General features: G+C 35.8%; 2 long non-coding RNA genes across 2 annotated transcripts in view; both read left to right on the top strand.

Moving 5' to 3' along the window:
* LOC141350603 (uncharacterized) overlaps nt 1–21,138 on the top strand; it is a 49,661-nt gene that overhangs the window by 25,405 nt on the left and 3,118 nt on the right. The gene's annotated exons all lie outside the window — the stretch shown is intronic.
* Nucleotides 410–2,178, top strand: LOC141350348 (uncharacterized). The gene is made up of 2 exons (XR_012358456.1): nt 410–739; nt 1,996–2,178. It is a non-coding gene; the product is annotated as an uncharacterized lncRNA (long non-coding RNA).

The following is a 21,138-nucleotide window of genomic DNA, read 5'->3' as shown; positions in this document are numbered from 1 at the left end:
CATCATGTTTAAAATGTTTCACCCAGAAATTAATAATGAAAACTTGAATATCTAAATGCCCAGGTAAGAGTCAAGTGTTCAGTCAGTTCACAAAAAAGGAAAAAGCCAACGGCATTGGCTGCAGCTTCCTCGTCCACGGGGCGGATGCTGCAGATACACAAAGAAAAAAACTATAAAGGTTTTAATGCTGGTAAAAAAATCAATTATGGCATTTTATATTTGTGTTCATCAGTTAAAGTTATTTTAATCTTTAATACTGCATCTGCAGACAATCTGCAGACGACGCCATTCTATTATCTCAGTTTCACTTTCTCACGCATTCACTGTAGCCAGACCCGGATTAACACAGTGAAGTGCCCCCCAGGGCCGGCCCGAGGCATAAGCGAACCAAGCGGCTGCTTAGCCCCAATCGTTTTTTAAATATTTTTTTATACAATTAAATAACTTAAACAGGTAATATAAATGGATGAATTAATGAATACGAATTTATAAATGAATGATTAAAGACAATAACATTTTGATTTGCAGACAACTATGTGTCTGCAGTGCTAGCGTTTTAGTCAGGCGCAACATAGACACCTGCGCCACCTGCGCGTCGGTGCGAAAGTGCACGACGTCGTCACTCACTGTAAACAATGATGAGCCATTTGACATGTCACAAAAAAGGATATATCCCTCTGGGGCCGAAAAGAGAACAAAGAAAAGGACCGAGGATGAGAAAAAAAAGAGCAAGATAAAGGTATGTTTGCATGATTATATACAGTATGTTTAATTTGTGTTAGTGGTGTGACAGATCGACGTTAATCCCATGGTTCGGCTCGCATGCGCTTAAATAGTGAAAGTTTATCATTTGCACGTGTTTCAAAGGCTTGCAAAAGTTAACATTTCAAGTGATTTTAAACAATTTATCCCGCAAAAAGGCGCTAAAGTGAGCAGTATTCTGCATGCCCATGCGGTTTAAATTGTCCAGCCCAGCTCCCTTCAGAGATCAGAACACTAACACTTGATGTTTAAACTTTAGAGAGAGTTACGCTATGTTTTGTCATACTGTAGTCCATTAACATACATTTGAGGAATAGAGCACTGAAAACAACATAACGTTTTTATGCTCCGCCGTCTGTATTTCCGTCTGTGTGAGCGCGCCGCGTATAAGTGCACTTAGTAGGGCACACATGGAGAGACGAACATAAAATCTTTCTGTTCTTGACTGGGCACATACAAACAAAATGATCTCCACAGAACTCTTTTCCATTAAAAACATTTGTTTATGTCTTTGGACGGTTTATGTATAGTTGAGGCAGAACCAGGTCCGTGCTTCTCTTAAAGAGACAGTTACCTTAATTAACCTACTTAAGTCTGTGTCATTAATGTTAATCAAACCTTCCAAGACAAAGAGAAAATCACTTCTGTAGCTCTAAAAAAGAATAATTATATTTAATTCATACAATAAAGTGTTATGATTCATTTGATTTGATTTCTGTACCTAATGCTGATTTTAGCCCTTACTTAATGTGCAACTTTTTTTTATAAATGTTTGTAAGTAATTTCCTCATTTTTTGATTAGTTTTTCCAACCCCTTATTCTGCTGATCCGAAAAATGATCAGATCTGTGCCTCAAAAAACATAATGTGATCCGAACCGTGAGTTTTGTGATCCATCACACCCCTAGCTAGCATTGCTGTATGTGTTGAAGTGAACGTTCCAACATTGGTAACGTCCCAGCTTCATAGGCAAAGCACATGCGCTCTCTGTCTAAGATCTTTGGTAAGAGATGGTATTGGACTTTATGAGAATATATATACCAATACCATGTTGAGTAGGGAGATTTCTGTAATGAAAATAGACTTCAATCTTATTTATATGGTGGGTAGTGATGTAACAGTGCTATCCTCATATTTATTTATTTATTGCTTGTTGTGTAAGTAATAAAAAATTAGCAAAATAAACTAATTCTACTCGATCAACTATGCACTTATCCAATGCTATTTTTTTCAGGAACACTGTTGAAGTACTTTGGAGCACAACCAACTCTACCCGCCCCTGATGTTTCATCAAGTGTCAGTGGTCCACAGCTGATGATGCAGCAGATGAGGTTTTTCTTGTTGGCCAATGTTAACATTCCATAGCCTGTTAATATGACCTGACACATTGAAGAATAAAGTATTTTATTTAAGTATAGATTTTTTTCATTATTTAACCTCACTGTATTCATTTATAATGTAACATTAGAGCGTGACATTTGTGTCCGCGTGGTGGGAGGGGGGGCCCCCAAACACATTCTGCTTAGGGCCCCCAAGAGGCTCAGGCCGGCACTGGTGCCCCCAATATATTTAATTTATTCATTTATTTATTTATTTATTCATTCATTCTTTTAAACTAGTCATTCAGGGCTTCAGACTAACTTTTTTGTTATTAGGAGCACTGTAGCCCCTGACTGAAAATTTTAGGAGCGCTAGCAGAAAATTTAGGGCACACCTTAAATAAGCCTGCAATGCAATTTTTGACATTTTCCCAAAATAACTGCATTACTGAAAAATACTAAATAGACTTAACTATGCAGTTGCTGCACATGTCATCATTATGCACAATTAATGAAACTTTCAGAATAGGAAGTTATGAACCAAAGATTCATACAACCCCCTTAACTATAGGCATAAGATACATATAGGCTACAATAAGTTATATCTAGATAGCATACTTTAATGAGATGAGTGCCAGGGCAGAAGTTTACATGCTTGTATCCTTCACACGTTTCTCATCTTTTATCTAGTTTTCCTTGGGCACTGATGTAGACCTTTATTCTCGTCTATAATGTATTTAGTGTTAATGTAGGCTAAATGTTGTCCCGCTCTCTTTATCTTTCATCGCTGTAATGTTTAACCGGCGCGGTTCTGAGTGCGATGTGTTACCAGGGCTGCGTAGATCCATCGGTAAAATCAACCGAGCGCATGGTGACATAAAACGATATACGCGATTACGCGTCATGCAATTGAGCGGTTAAAACCCAATCGCGCATTCCGTAGTGCCCGCACATGCTCGAGTACTTGTAAAAACATTTTGGCCGCAGTCTGGAGACCTCGGTGCCCCCCATTGCCTGGGGCACTCGCCCAATATTGACAATCCAGCCTTGGCTGTAGCCTGTGATTTAACGAAATGACCCATTTACCAATTTATTTGGCCTTCATTATACATGTATGATGTGAAAAACAAGAAGGTCATAGCTAGATTCATTAATTTAACGTAAAAAGCGCCGTGGTTGCATTCATGCGGTTGGCTTCTCAGTGCGGTAATACAGGATTGCGTTAATTAGTAGGTCCAAAGCAACTGATTTCAGGTGTTCTGTCAAAGTCTGTTCCCTTCCCTTTAGTGCAGCGTTTTTGTCGCGGTATGTTTTTGTATATTTGTAGGGACTAAAGATTTGAATGGTTTGTACTAAACAAACAATAATTTAATGTATTCTATAATACAGTTTATTAAATATTTCATACTTTCCCCGGTTTTCTATTGTGGTATTTTTTATAACCTGTTTTAATAATTATTATGTGGACATTCTTAATAATATAGCACACACCCATGATGTGAAGTGTTATTTATATATAAACAGGCTGGGGCATATTAATTTGTATGCATGTAACACAATAATTATAGAACAAACACGTAGGCTATATATAAGGTAAAAAGAAATAATAGAAAAAAGGAAAATTATGAAATATTTAATAAATGGTGTAGTGTAATAGATGAATGTATTACTTTTTGGAATGAGGTGAATTATACTGTAAAAATAATTGACTTACCATTAAAGGACAATAAAGATACATTACATACATGCACACAAACACATCTCAGTAGCCAAGCCATTAAAACATTTAATATATTATAGATAATAAACGTAATGCTATAAAAACACCAGACTAAAGGGAAATACAGAAAACATAATTCACCGCCATGTGTGAAACCCTGTTAGACTGACACCTAGTGGTGACTGTTTTCTTAGCACATCTGTGCTCGTGGATCTTTCAATGCAAACCACGCAACTTAAGTCTCAAAACTCGTATGCACAGAACAGGATGAATGCACGCGCGTCGCCTGATCCACAAATGCACATCCTCTTTTTTGCGTGCACAAATTGTAAAATAATTATACGAAATATGCCAACTGAATTCACAAATATGTCTCTGTTTGTACGAATCGATGCACATTCACGTAAATATTAAAATTCACAGACACAAAATCAAAGACATCTGTTTAGTTCATTCATTGATGGTTGTTTGTGTTTGGCTCATAAAATGCTTTAAACAGCGAAATGAAAGTCTCAATATACAAATGAACAGGGCTGCGTTCCCCGAAACCTTCTTAGCTCTACGTCGTTCTTAAGTTGTACCTTAAGCTGTACCTTATCGTTAATACGTGTTTCCCGAAACGTTCTTAGTTACGTATCACTTCTGTAAGTCGTTCGTTCGGAAGGTTGGTCTGGAGCACTCTTAGCTATACCTTATCCCACTTGACTCCGCTAGGGGCCATCAATGTGATAAAAGCTTATGTATATTGCAGTCTATATAACTAAATATATATATATAAAAAAAGTTGAAGTACACTCCGTGTTAAATTAGGCATTTTTTTATGTAAAGAATAAGAAATTCACATAATTAGACATCATTACACTGGTGGTTGTTAGATTTTAAACTATTAAAAAAACATTTTGGGTTTAGGAGTTGGTGAAACTATGGCAGGCAGCTATACAGCGAATCTTACTATTTCATTTGTGCATTTCAAATCCGTTAAATCTTTAGTTTTCCGGCTATTTTAGCTGCAATAAAACAAATCAAGTAAAATCGCATGCCACGGGAGCACATTCATCACAAAATCATAATTGTTGATTTTCTTAAATATTATTATTGATGTTAAGTCGACTTTGCATCGAAGTTTTTAATTTGAGGCAGCTGCATGCCATATTCTTTATAATCACTCAAAAGAAACTGCTACACTTGATTATTGCTTGTATAAGGTCAACAAATTTTCCACATTAAAACTAATCAAAGCTAAAATATAAATTAATCATAATATATATTTATATGTCATATAATATATATTTTTATGCCATATTTAAGTCAAACAGACAGGCGCGGCTCCAGAAACGCGCCCACCAAGCGCCACCCGCACTGCAAACGCGCTGTTGCGCATCAAGTGTCCAAGCACAGAAACGCGTGAACAAATGAACAACAATTTGTTTTTATTTTAAGTGTAATGCCAAGCCAGGTGACTTGCGCACGACCCACCTTATTCCCCTGTGCAACGCATTTATTGGGAACCCTAATATAAATTATCCAAGGAATAATTGATGCATTGGAGCAGTTTATGCATTATACTTTTGGACATGAAGTTGCGAGTTTTGCATGGGTTTGATATAAAATAAAATATACAAGGTTTATATTTAGTTGTTTGCAATTTGAAATATTTTTACCAGATATTCCTAATAAATGTAACTTGAACTATTTCTGAAATGTTTCTTTAATAAATAACACGGCTCTCTCATAACGCAGCGAAGTACCTATTACATAAAGTGAACAATTGATTGTCGAGCAATCGATATCAACCTATTCAGCACCATCGCCATGGACAGCACCCGGTAACGTCGTACGTAAGAAGGAATACCTTAAGAAACCCGCTAAGGCAGGTACAGTTCGGGAAACACGCCTAGAAAAGGCGCGTTTCCCGAACTGTACCTTAGCGGGTTTCTTAAGGTATACTTTCTTACGTACGACGTTCCCAGGTGCTGTCCATGGCGATGGTGCTGAATAGGTTGATATCGATTGCTCGACAATCAATTGTTCACTTTATGTAATAGGTACTTCGCTGCGTTATCAGAGAGCGGTGTTATTTATTAAAGAAACATTTCAGAAATAGTTCAAGTTACATTTATTAGGTATATCTGGTAAAAATATTTCAAATTGCAAACAACTAAATATAAACCTTGTATATTTTATTTTATATCAAACCCGTGCAAAACTCGCAACTTCATGTCCAAAAGTATATGCATAAACTGCTCCAATGCATCCATTATTCCTTCACTTTAAAGGATAATTTATATTAGGGGTTCCCAATAAATGCATTGCACAGGGAAATAAGGTGGGTCGTGCAAGTCACCTGGCTTGGCATTACACTTAAAATATAGAAAAACAAATTGTTGTTCATTAGTTCACGCGTTTATGTGTTTGGACACTGCGCGAGCAGCGCGTTTACAATGCGGATAACGCTTAATGGACGCATTTCTGGAGCCGCGCCTGTCTGTTTACATTAAATATAACATAAAATATATATTGTATGATATATAAATATATAGTATGATTGTTTTAGGTTTAAGCTTTGATTAGTTTTAATGTGGAAAATTTGTTGACCTTATACAAGCAATTATCAAGTGGAGCATTTTCTTTTTAATGTTTATAAAGAATATGGCATGCAGTTGCCTCAAAGTTATAAAACATTAAAAAAACTTCGATGCAAAGTCGAATTAACATCAATAATAATATTTAGGAAAATCAACAATTATGATTTCGTGATGAATGTGCTCCCGTGGCATGCAATTTTTTAACTTGATTTGTTTTATTTGCAGCTAAAATAGCCGGTAAACTAAAGATTTAACGGATATGAAATGCTCAACTGAAATAGTAAGATTCGCTGTATAGCTGCCTGCCATAGTTTCACCAACTCCTCCACCCAAAATCTTTTTTTAATAGTTTCTTTAGCCTGTAATAATAGTTCACAGCTGATGTTCCTTTGGAAAAAAATATAAAAAATCTAACAACCATCAGTGTAATAATGTCTAATTATGTGAATGTTTTATTCTTTAAATAAATAAAAAATGCCTAATTTAACACGGAGTGTACTTCAACATTTTTTTTAAAACAGATATTTAGTTATATAGACTGCAATCTACACAAGCTTTTATCACAGTCATGGCCCCTAGCGGAGTCAAGTGGGATAAGGTATAGCTAAGATTGCTCCAGACCAACCTTCCGAACGAACGACTTACAGAAGAGATACGTAACTAAGAACGTTTCGGGAAACATGTATTAACGATAAGGTACAGCTTAAGGTACAACTTAAGAACGACGTAGAGCTAAGAAGGTTTCGGGGAACGCAGCCCAGAACGGGATTGATGCGCGCGTGTCGCCTGATCCACGGGTGCACATCTCCCTTTTTGCACGCGCAAATGATGATATTTGAATACACAATATAACATTTGTATTTGTACATTTGTACAAATCGATACACGTTCATTCAAATTCTGAATTCACATATTCAAATCTAAAGACATTTGTTCGTGGATAGTAAAATACATTTGTAACATGCATCCAATTCACAGATAAATGTGCATGTATTTGTTAATCATTTTGAGTCTGATTTCTTTCCATAAATATTTGGCAAAGATACAACTATTTGAAAATCTGTAATCTGAAAATCGCATTTAAAGTTGTCCAAATGAAGCCCTTAACAACACACATTACTAATGATATATATGAAATACATTTTTGATATATTTACAGTAGGATATTTACAAAATGTCTTCATGGAACATGATCTTTACGTAATATTCTAACAAATTTTGGCATTTTGGGCCAAAAAAATTGATAATTTTGATAAAAAATGGGTTGCTTTACCCGTGCTACTTATGGTTTTGTGGTACAGGGTCGCATTTGACAAAACAATGAGTTAATACAACCCAACATTTTGCGTTGAAACAACCCAGCATAGGTTAAATTACAACCCTTTTGAAAATATCCCAGCATTTTAGGGTGTTTGTGTAAGCTTTGAAGCTATCTATATTCTAAAATGTATGCTGAAAATGTTCAATGTTACATACGCTTTTCGTGTTGCACTACACTTGTTTATGTTTTATCAAATGCAAAAAGAATGAAAATTTTAGCCATAGGCGTTTGGCAAAATTCATGGTTTTTGGCTATTATGAAACTAAAGTCTATTAGCAATTTAAAAAATCACAAGCTGTGGCCCACCCAAACTATTTGCTTCGATAGAAAATATACTTACACATCAACAAAGTTACAAAAATTAACAAAGAAAACAGTCCTTATGGGGTTTTAAAAAGGCCATATATTGGAAACAAGGTTTTATTTGCTCTTTTTTAAAATACGACCGATTTACAACATAGACACACTTAAGTTTTTTTTAATGCAAAACATCATTCACAGAGTATGGCACAGTTCAATCCAGACTGAATCAGCCGCAATGTAATGCAGGCTTTGCAAAAAGGCTGTGATTGAAGGATGGGTCAGTACCATGCAAAACGTTTGGCCACATCATAACTTTGAGCCTTTAAAGAGCACCAGTGGTCCAATGCATGATTTTAAGTGTGTAAGTGTGTATTAGTACATGTTAACGATATGCAAAAGATACATACCCCAAAGTAAACGATGATACGAGTTATCGTCTCCAACGTAAATCTTTTTCTTGGATTACAACAAACACACGGATTGTAGGCAACCGATTACTTCCTGGGATTGGTGATGTAGACAAGACCGACATTATCATAATTCCTCTCACTTCGGACTCACAGCCTGTAAGTTAACTCCTGTTAGCATTGCAATGTGAGCGAATCTTTCAAACATGGTAAGGAGCGTCACATTTCCGGCTGACTTCAGAGGTATTCAGACCAATCACCACGTACAGATAAGCTGGCCAATCTTGGACACAAAGCTTTTAAAATCCGTGCATTTCAGGATCAGAGTAAAATCTAGAGCTACGAAAATGTACGGTATGTGGAAAATAATGTGTTTTTTAACCATAAACCACACGAACACATTGTATTATACCAAATACACAAAATAAAGTAGTTTTTTAGCAATGAAATAGGTGCTCTTTATGATACATGAGCAAAAACTGCTTTTTCAGGGTCAGCGAGTTAATTGTTGAAATTTGGTCAAAACTAAAATACAGCATAGTGTTAAAAACCCTGACTAACATTTTAAATGAATGAGAAAAATGTAATTGAAAAAAAGTGTACAATATAGCACCTAGTCATCTCTGCTTTTCAACAAACATTTCCCATTTAAAGTGTCTATCTGAACATAAACTAGAGCTCTTCAATATGTCATCAATGCATATAGTGCTACACAGACAACAAACAAACTGAATTTCAGACTCATTTGTTGGCGTTGGCACAGTTGCTCATACACAGCATTTCCATAACTCATATCATTATTATGAGGATTCTTGCAGAGACACATGTAAAACTGAGAATGAGGCTTCAGTGTTAATGCCAACAAAATGCTCGGATTCTGCAAATGTAACGAGCATGTGCTCTGTCTGTTTCCTAATTGGTAGCTATCGTAATTTTGAACCACCACTGGAAGATCGCCATCAGTCATATTCTCTCATAACCAAATCAGAGGCGCGCGAGACGAAGGGAAACACTCAACGAAGCATCAGCTCTGATTAAACATAATTGTCCCTAGTTTGAAAAACGGCTTTTGAGAGCAAGCTATCTTCGCTACCCAGCTGCATTGCTCAAAAGCTGTATTTGGCATTGCAGGACATTCTGGGCAGAGTGAGACATTTTGAGTGGTTGAGAGATATGATGGTCCACAGCCCAAACAGTCAAGATCAGGATTTCAGTCCAATTTGATTTTAAGAGTATAATTTGTTGGTACTTTTAGACTGAAACACTTAAAAGTTGGAAATCGATTGGGGTTGGTCATAGTTTTTGTCAACAGACAGTGCATGTTTGTAAAATTGTATTTATACCAGTATGCAAGCAGTATACCAGTATGAGTACACATATGAGTCAAATGAACTATGCTTTGCATGCGTTCAACTATGCATGTACTTTCGCGTACACATAAACAACAGACTATACTCCGGGATTTAAGCTAGAAGTACAGTTCCGTGTGAGGGTCCGCGTACAATTTCAGAATAGTACGCTTGCACTGGAAGCTACGTGCCTGTCGGATTTTTGTAAACACACATACTTTGGGCATGCACGGACAGGAGAATGTAGTATGTAGCTCAGGAGATGCATTGCATTTTGTCGCAATGCGCATGCATCGAACGTCTGGGTGATTCTCGCTAATTAGATTTTTGAGGTGTCATGAAACATTTTGATAAAAAAAGTAAATGCAAAGTAAGAGTATCAAAATAAGAAGCATACAGTTACAAACATCTCTTCATGTACTATTTTGCACATGATTTCAAATGACAAAACAATTTTGTTGTTTTTTCCACATTTAAGGAGAACATTTTCATTACCGCAACGTGTCCATGGCTGGATTTGGGTTCTTTGACATGGAAATATTTATAATTAAAAAATCTAAAAAATAAAAAGCTTCAGTGCATGTTATACTATAAACATTTACAGTAAAGAAACATGCGTATTTGGTGATCATTGGTAAATGTAGAGACAATAATAAGGAATATAAATGTGTCCAAGACCAATTTTCTCATCCTCCGCAACAATTTTCAATCATTGTTTAAGCCCTCAAGGAACTTACATTTTCAACAAAAAACAAATTGTTGGAAGGGACATAATTGACTGTGACACACAAGATGGCTGCCAGGTTGTTCTTTTTTTCTCTCCAGATAAAAGTTGAAATTTTGTTTGTCATAGTACCTAGAAAACTTTATAATTCTCATTACCGAAACATGAGTTTGTAAATGCATATATTTAATGTAATACCATGTTGCGGTAATGATAATTTTTGATAATGATTATTTAAAAAATGTAAATAATTCTTAAGGAAATATGTTTTAAATCCTTTACAAATAATGGTTATAGTAGGTTAAGACCTTAATCTTATATGTGCAAAAAAATGGCTTCAAGGGCTTTTTAAAAATTCTGATGCTGGACACCTTCTAAATCTGGATTTCGTGAGAATCACCCGTCTGTGTATACGAGTAAAATAAATATGCTTTTCAAGGCTGTGCATTTGACCTTGCCTGTACGTACACTAAAAAACAGACTATACTCTTTGAATTTTTTTAACTTGCGTGGAAGATGCGTTTAAGGCAAATAGGGCGTGTTTGCGGCAATGCCGCTGCCCAATTCGCGTCTGTTCATGTCTTTGCATTGACTTACTCGCACAAATCATTAAATTCGCGTTTGGTGTGTACACCCCATTAGTTGAAGGTAAATGTATGCTGTTTACTCTCCGGTCTTGGAAAACTTCATTCTAAAGCAGTGATGAGCATTTGTCTCTTCTTATGCTGACTAAGCAGCACCTTTCATCAAACGCTGTTTACTTAATCACAGCTATTCAAACCATCTCAATGCAATTCTCTGAATTCTTTCGCTGGATACATTACTTCGTATTGCCTTCCATATAGAAAACCCCTTTCCACCTATCCAGATAGCATTTTATCTCACATTAACTATTGAACTGCAAAGGTCGTGACATGCAATAACCGGTTTCATCAGGTGGTGATCCACACCAAATCTGTTATTCCTCTGTCACGTACCGCCTTCATCGCCAACACCTGGTTGACCATATTGAAAAAATCTAATGTGTTTAGACCCTGAAAAACAATAGGGGGAAATTAAATAAAAGGAGACATCTAGAGATTTCTTTGTCTAGGTTGACCGAGGAGTAGAGAGAATACAGGTTATAAATTTCAGTCTGCTGGCAGAAAACAACAACCTCTGGGGACAATATGGCTTAGAGAAATGTTCAGATGCGGTTGGGGAGATGAGTCAGGATGTCAGATGTTCATATCGACTTGTTTGCATGAGCAAATTGCAAACGGGAATCGATGATTACCTGTGCACTGTCTTAATCCCTTTCATGACGCCGGTTCAAAGGATGTGTTCACTTTAGAGCCAAAGGGAAATTTGAGGATGAAGAAATATAGCAACATAAGATCCAAAAATGGCTAAAATTTACTTGGGGGACTCTAGTTGGGGATGTATTTAATATTTTTAAACCAAAGATGCAGAAAATCACACTATGTTTATGTATGAAATTTGCAGACTGTTTAGAGGCTATCACATGGAAAAAGACAGAAATTCCCTTGAAATTCACTCCTTGGACTCATTTCCACTCCCATTTAACTTAACATGTCAAAAACTGAATCAAAACCAAGTCCCTTTAGGGGGATTTGCAACACCTCCAGGCAGTTATTTCAGTGATGCAAGACTAAAGTCCTATCTTAACCTCCTAAGACCCAAAATTTGGTTTTACTTTTTTCAGATTTTTTCCAGCTATTTTTGTGTTATGAAGCCAATTAATATAATAACCAAATATTTTTCTTTGAACACGAAGCAGTGTAATTGTCCACATTTGTGTACAACAGGTTCCAGTTACACAGAATTAAGTATTATGGTGCCAACAATAAAAAAATGTGATGTCCACGTATGTGAACAGGTCTAAGGGGGTTAAATGGGGTAAGACAGACATTCCAATAATTGCATCTTAAAATCACAATTAAACAACATATTTCCAACTAATAATTACATTTTACATCAACTGTACCGTAACGCTTGTTTCTTAAGGTCAAATCACGCTAAAAACACATGTATTCTAAGTCGTTTCAGCTTCTGCACATGCGCATTTTTAAAATATTAAAAAATATATATATTTATATATTTATTTTATATAATATTAAACAATGTAATACACAAAATTTTTAGCATAGCTTAGCATAATCCATTGAATCTGATTAGACCATTAGCATTGCGCTTAAAATAACCAAATAGTTTCGATATTTTTCCTTTTAAAACTTGACTCTTCTGTAGTTAGACCGACGAAAAATTAAAAATTGAGATTTTCTAGGCCAATATGGCTAGCTCATTCTGACATAATAATCAAGGACTTTGCTGCCGTAACATGGCTGCATAAGGCGCAATGATATTACGCAGCACCTGAAAATAGTCCCCTTATTGACTTTCAATAGCAGAGGACTATTTCAGGCACTGCGTAATATCATTGCGCAGAAAAGAAAAGTTTTAAATAGGAAAAATATTGAAACTCTTTGATTATTTTTTAGCGTGATGCTAATGGTCTAATCAGAATCAATGGATTATGCTAAGCTATGCTAAAAGTGGTACCGCCAGACCTGAAGATCAGCTGAATGGATTCCAAAACTGTAAAAATCAAATGTTTAACTCTAGGGGAGCTGAAAATGAGTGTCCCTTTAAAATTCATATTCAAGTTTTTATATACTAATATAAAAACATACAATAGAAATCCAGAAAGAAAATGCATCCAATTTGATTTCTCATTTGAGTACAATTATGTTGTGAAGAACAACTGCTTTGCGCTGAACGCTGCATTCTTTAAAATAATAACACGACAAGCAATAGCAATAAAATATTTTTACTACCAAATAGCTCAAAGATATAGCTACTTCCGAATAAATTTAAGTAGATGTATAGCAGCCAGTAAGCAGTTATTATGATCTGTGGATCGTTCCAACCAATCTGAACTGATTTTGGCCTGATAGGCATGATGATATCCTGTGATATTTCCTCTGCCCAAGTCTATAGTTGGCCTGAGGCCATGATGCTGGTGTTAAAAGCAATATAGACCTCAGCAGCAGGGGATGAACTCAGGGCAGGCAATATGTTTCTTCTGTAGCCATCAATATTCTTGAGAGGGCAATATCTTAACCAAACGGGTTTCGTGGAAGGCGATGTACCTGGGATCTTATTTGAGATAGGAATTTTCACAGAGTGGTTTTAGTATTTTCTTTTAAAGCTATGTACTTCAAAACAAGAAAATAATAATAATAAAAGATGCTGCACCTGATGGCCAACATGTCTTGGTTTGATTTACACAAAATGAAAATTGTGATCTTGCTGCTTGTGAAAACCGCAGCTAAAATCATGTTTTGTGATTTACTGTTTTCTACATAAATATCATTTGTACATTCTATAAAAATATAACCTTGTTAATAAGGCAAAATGATAGTGAAATTAATAATTGAAATCAAACGTTGATGCTCCTAATATCATGGGACTTTATTTACAGACAAGGTCACATATTCGACATATAATATATAAATATTTATGCATTTGGCAGACACTTGTGTGTGCTACATATGTGTTTTCCCTTGGGAATTAAACCCATGACATTGCAAAAACAATGCACTACTAACTGATCTACAGGAACTCTTTATATATGATGACAGTTTCTCCATGTCTGTCTAGCTCCAAAAATACAACTCGATACAACTCGGTGCTGTACTCCAAGTCATCTAAGGCTATATTAAAGCATTCAGTGAGGAACAGAATTGAAGTCATTTGTCATTTTTGGCTGAATTATGCCTTTAAGGAACAGGAGAAAGAGAAACGAGCCAGCGTTCGCTTGTGAGATTTCATTTTTCCTTGATTTAACCTTGATTAAAAATGGCTGGTGGTAGGTGAACAGACTTCTAAACCTGTGACCACTGGAGCGAGTACCCATTGGGCTTTTTTAATGAAACTTCAATTTAGAGTAGGATAATAAGATACTGCGGGGAACATTACCTGTGCTACACACATTTGAAAATCTAATAAAGCACATCACTTACTTTGCCAACGCATATCTGCCGTTTTCTAACGCCGGTCTAATCTCAATCAATATTCTTGAAGAACATATGGTAAACGTATACAGGTGATCCTTCAGTCAGGGCAGCTTTGATTCATCTCCTAATAATTTTAATACAAAACTCAATGACAGTTTTAAAAGATATAATCGCTTTAATCTTTCTTTTTGGACATTTACATCTACGCATTTCAGAGATGTTTTTGTCTAAAGCAACTATACTAAACTAACTACATATATATACAACTACACATTTTATCAGTATGTGTTTTCCCTGGAAGTCAAACTCATGACCTTTCACACTGCTATAATGCAATGCTCTACAAATGAGTTACAGAAACACTACATTTGTGTTAAAATCTAAAAACATTCTCGGTCCATTTTCGGTTCAACTGGTAGAACATTTGCATCATTTTCAAGATTAAGCAGTCAAGTGCTCCAAATTTAAATAAGCACTGATACATGCAAACTCAGGGGCTGTTTACACGACAACATTTTCAACCTAAAACTGTAGTTTTTATGCAGATTGGCTGCTCTTTTACAAAAAAGATGGGTTTCAAAATGCCTTTTGATAACGACGTCTTGTCGTCTCCGTGAAAAAAAATGCAAAAATGTGATAACATTGACGCCATGCGCATGTGTTAACTCCCTGTCAGAAATTTTTTGAAAAGTTGCCTCCCAGCATTTTTTGTGATTTTCACAAAAGTTTTACAAAATGACTTCCAGGAAAATGTTCTTCTAAAAATATAAACTTACATATATATTAAATGAAAGAACAGACCCTCTGCTTTAAAACAAGCAATAAACAAACAAAACTGGAAAAAACTTTTATGCTATCTATATTTTTTCTCTGCTTATAAACTTTTAAATATGGGTATTTTTCTTTTAAAATACATTTTTTTTAGCAAAAAGCTGAAATAGTTGCATTTTTGTGAAGGAATTTTGTTAGAGATCAGATTCAGAATGATTATCAAAACATGCACAGAGTTTAAAATGAGTACATAACGTTTTGGCTTCAGTGGATAATCGCAGTATTGCAAATTAACATAAAAATTCATCAGGAACACATTTTCTCTTAATTGGGTAGTAAGAGTTAATTTAGTTCAGTGGTCTTCACTATTTTTTTCATGAGAGCCACACTGATAGGTCAAAGTCAATAGGAGAGCCACTTTTACTGCAAAGTATCAAAAGTTACATCCAGTCATAAATAGCATGTTTGCTTATCAATCTGTCATCCTTGAACATACACTGTAACAAAAAATGCAGCATTTTTGTCAAATGAACATATTTTTAAGTTACTTTAACTTTAAGTTAAACAATTTCAACTTGATTTTATAAAATATGTCAACTTTTTTAAGCCAAAGCTTAAGGTTGAATTGACTTGCAGTTGCAGTTGTTTAAACTACATACTGCATATTTTTTACTGTGACAATATGCCATGCTATAAATACAACTAGGCGAATCTTTCTTTATCATTTACTAGTCAAATTTGTAACTGGGACAAGATGATTTCCCTTAATGACAAAATATAGGATCTCCTTAATAATAAGCATTCTTATAATGTGTCTATGCGTATGCAGTTTGATGTCATATGACGATCGCTTTGTGCAAGCGCTGCATGCAGTTGAACACGCTTATCTACATGCGCCTGGGTATAATGGGTATGGTTTTCTAACAAAGTTAGCGTTCGGAGCATAAAAGACAGAAAAAGTGCATGCCTGCATGATCATATTACCGTATTATTTACTGCCATGCGAGCCACAAATTAAAGCTTGCCGAGCCACATGAAGCTATACGTATACGTGAGTATAGCAAAAAACAACAATGGGGGATTACAGGACTGTGTTTGTGCGGCTTAAAATACAAAGTTTACAAAATGTTTCCACTTGTCCAGGGTCACTTTATGACTGCTTAAGAATGCATATGTGCGAAAGTGAGTAACATTGCCATCTGGCACACGTAATACGTGTTTTTAGTTTTGTTCGCATGTGTAACATGGATCTTTTTGACACCATTGTTCTGTGTAACCAAATTTTTCAAAATGCAAAGGAAAAACACTTTTTATCACTTTTTTTTAGATTACATGTTTTGTTAACGTAGCCTTAGGGTCAGATTTACTAATCGGGCAAATTAGCGTGAGAGCACAATTCCAAAAAATAGGACGAAACTTTTTTTTCCCGTTTTCTATGTTTGTTTATTGTTTGTTTGAAAGCAGATGGTCTGTTCTTTCATTTGATATATTTATGTTTATATACTTTTAGAAGAAAATTTTCCTGGAAGGCATTTTGTGAAACTTTTGTGAAAATTTGTCCGTTAAATAATGGCGCAAAACCAGTAACATCAAATCATCTCTTTTAAATTTTGCGTCTGAAAGGGAAACTCCTACAAATGCATATGCAATAAGGTCAGTCGCAAAAATAACAAGACCACACGTTTTCAGCGCTATTTATCCACTGCGCATCTTTAGTAAATCACAACACTCGTTATTTAACGACAAAATGATGGTTTGCGCTGGCGCAAGCTGTTAGTAAATCTGGCCCTTAGTTAGAACAATGCACAAAGAAACCCATTCAAGTGTGGCATCACCCAGTATAGTCAAATGTACAACAAGAATATATTTTCTACTTTGTACTAAAAAAATAATTGGAGTGATTCAGAAAGGACAAAGAAATACAAGACCTGACAACAATATTGGATCGCCACAAGGAGCATGAATGACTACAACACACACGTCAACAGGGAAAGAGCAAGGCATTGTGGGTAAATGCAAGTATTCTTGCAGGATAATGATGTCTTTCTCTCTCTCCCACTCTTTCTATGTCTGTCTCGGGTGGAATTGTGAAGTAATTCCTGCAGAGGTGGGATAACGTTGAAGGTTTCAGATGAATGGTTAGAAGTGGGCTGATTAAGCTGTTTCATCAGTCTGCTGTGATACTGCGCTGACAGCTCTAAGAGCTTTTCCACTGAAGCCTTGTTATTAAGTTTCTTCAGATAGCTCTAGTGTCTGTGAGCGACACTTTACATTATTCGCAGGGTTCACTATGCTGATGAGTTAGTGTAACATGGGTCGGGTCACTGTGTCGTTTCACTTACCCTGGTGTGTCATCTCAAAGGGACTTTTTATGTCTTACGCTGATGCAGCTCTGCTGGTAGATGCGTTAGCAACACGATAGTCATGGGTTCAAATCTTAGGGAAACATAGATAAAAGACTTCCATGGCACTGTTGGAGGTTTCAAACATCTCATTGATTTACATTTTTGCATTTGGCAAGCTACACATTTTATAAGTAGCCTATGTGTGAACCCTGGGAATCAAGCCCATGACCTTTTGCACTGCTAGCACAATATGTTATTAACTGAGCTATAGGAAATAAAATGTTTAAATTAGTAAATAAATATGTAAAAAATTTTATATTTATTACATAAAATGATATAGTGCAAATATAAAAATAATATATAAAAATAAATAAATATATTTTTTAAACTCTTTCGCCGCCATTGACGAGTTATCTCGTCAATTATGATTTAATATTTACCTGATAAATATGCCTTTTTGACGAATTTCTATGAAAAGGTGTAATACCGCTTTTATCCGCATGCTTTTAACCACCGAATTTATCAAAAACTGAAGCAAAAAATTATTTAATTATTTTTGAACTGCATTTATGTTTGATAATCGTTCTGAGTCTGAACTCTAGTATAAATTTGTTTAAAAATCCGAAATTTTTTAAGCTTTTTGCTCAAAATGTTTTTGAAAAGAAATATCCACATTTCAGTGGTTAAATTAAGTGGAAAAGTAAATATATAATGAAAGTGTTTTCCCCATTTTGTTTGTTTGTTTGTTTATTCTTTGTTTGAAAGCAGATAGTCTGTTATTTCATTTGATATATTTGTACGTTTATATATTTAAAGAAAAAAATTCCTGCAAAAAATGTTGTGCAACTTCTATGAAAATCATAAAAATGCTGACGGGCAACTTAAAAAAAAATGCTGGCGGCGAATGATATAATTTAATTATGAAATATCAATATATATAATATATATATATATATGCTTCAAAAATATCACTAATATTACTTTATATTAGAAAAATATTAGTTTCCTAATCTGTATTTATATCTTGTTTTCCAGTAAAAATATTAAACATCTTATGTTACATTATGTTTATGTATGCAGATATGTGGGTATTTAAACATCCACGTAGTTGTGACATCAATACAATGACAAAACCAAGACCCATTTTTACAGTGTAGTTACCATTACCAGTCTCAAATAATGGGTTAGGCTTTGCTTTTTAACAGTATGTCAACAGAGCACTTCAAAAGAGCAAGACAAATCCTGGTTTCCATGTTATGTCTCTTTAATGCTTGGAATTCAGTTTTATACTAGAAATATCTCAACCTGACATTACAGAAATTATGAACAGATGAAGCAACAAAACACTGTTTATGTCACTTTGTTGTACACTGACACACATACGCATACCCGCAAACACACACGCGCGTACGCACTCACACGCGGCACTACTAAAATGTGGAACAGCTTCAAACAGAAGATATAAGACTTGTTTGAGGACAAGCTGGCTTTGATAGGAAACATCCCACCGATAAAATCACAAGGGGAGAGATTGGAGGCCCTGCCAGCCTATCTGGGCCTAAGAAGTTGAAAAAGACCAGCTCTGATTGATTATTTTGAGGAGAAGAAGAGATAAAGATGTAATTGAACATTTTCATACACACTAAGGAATACAGATCCTTATGGCTCTGGCTAAATAATTATTCTGTACAGTTTTTATTACTAAAAAGAGGTGATCAGACCTACATTTCACTGCAAGTTGTATTCTGTTTATGTGACAAATAAAAAATATATATCAAAAATAAACTTTTTCCAACATTCACACTGGATAGGCCAAACTTTTGATGGATAAAAAAACTCATATGAATGTGACATGGTGCATTATCCTGCTGGAAGTAGCCATCAGAGGATGGGTACATGGTGGTCATAAAGGGATGGACATGGTCAGAAACAATGCTCAGGTAGGTCGTGGCATTTAAATGATGCCCAATTGGCACAAAGGGGCCTAAAGTGTGCCAAGAAAACATCCCCACACCATTACACCACCCCCACCAGCCTGCACAGTGGTAACAAGGCATGATGGATCCATGTTCTCATTCTGTTTACGCCAAATTCTGACTCTACCATCTGAATGTCTCAACAGAAATCGAGACTCATCAGACAAGGCAAAATTTTTCCAGCCTTCAACTGGCCAATTTTGGTGAGCTCGTGCAAATTGTAGACTCTTTTTACTATTTGTAGTGGAGATGAGTGGTACCCGGTAGGGTCTTCTGCTGTTGTAGCCCATCCGCCACAAGGTTGTGCGTGTTGTGGCTTTACAAATGCTTTGCTGCATACCTCGGTTGTAACGAGTGGTTCTTTTAGTCAAAGTAGCACTTCTATCAGCTTGAATCAGTCGCCCCATTCTCTTCTGATCTCTTGCATCAACAAGGCATTTTTCCCACAGGACTGCCGCATACTGGATGTTTTTCCCTTTTCACACCATTCTTTGTAAACCCTAGAAATGGTTGTGCTTGAAAATCCCAGTAACTGAGCAGATTGTGAAATACTCAGACCAGCCCGTCTCGCACCAACAACCATGCCACGCTCAAAATTGCTTAAATCACCTTTCTTTCTCATTCTGACATTCAGTTTGGAGTTCAGGAGATTGTCTACATATATACAGTAAGACATAACCAGTGTACTTAACATCCCACATGAGCAGAATGAAGCTCTGAATTCCCAAATCAATACGATGTCCAATGTGCTGAGAAGCAATAGATACATTTAATGATAGTAAGACATTACGCTGAGTGCTACGGCCGATCGTCTAAGCACATTGCAATTTGTCAGTCGGTTGTTAAATGCGAGCAATTGCAGAAAACTGCCTTACACAAAAGTAACCAAAGTACATTTGTGTACTATACACATACACAGCTCAACTTGTCGACCACTCTGCTAGCGGCACAGAGGTCATGGATTCAATTCCCAAGAAACACAAACTGATAAAAATGTATACCTTGAAGTCACTTTGGATAAACTTGTCTGCCAAATGCATTAATGTAAATATACTGTATATATAATGGTAAGGATAATGATCCACTAAGTCACAGACTGACAGAGAATTCACTAAGAGGCTCTTTATGATCCCTTAGAGACAACGGATTTGGCTTTTAATGGACACGCACCTTATTTAATGTAACCCTTGACTATATTATTACAGTGTCAATTGATTACAGCACTCAGATGGGTGCAAGCAGCTTGTGAATTGGGTTAATGTCCTCGTCCTGTGCGGGGTACACAAGGGAGAACCTTAATCGAACATCCCGGCCCATAAACATCTGTCTCAGGACAGGACTCGAGGACTGGCTGGCATCCAAATAAAATGTTGATTATACCCTACAAACTGAAAGTGGTTTCTAATAGCAGTCGGAAATACACAGTTAATCATAAACAATACGGTAGTTGACAATCAATCTGACCATCTTGATTCTTGGCTGCTTGTTGAATGTTATGTAATGTAATATAATGTGATGGCATGCTTCCATTTCTAATA

This window comes from Misgurnus anguillicaudatus, chromosome 18 (genome assembly GCF_027580225.2).
Source record: "Misgurnus anguillicaudatus chromosome 18, ASM2758022v2, whole genome shotgun sequence".
Lineage (NCBI taxonomy): Eukaryota > Metazoa > Chordata > Actinopteri > Cypriniformes > Cobitidae > Misgurnus > Misgurnus anguillicaudatus.
This window is presented reverse-complemented; position numbering and strand designations above follow the sequence as displayed.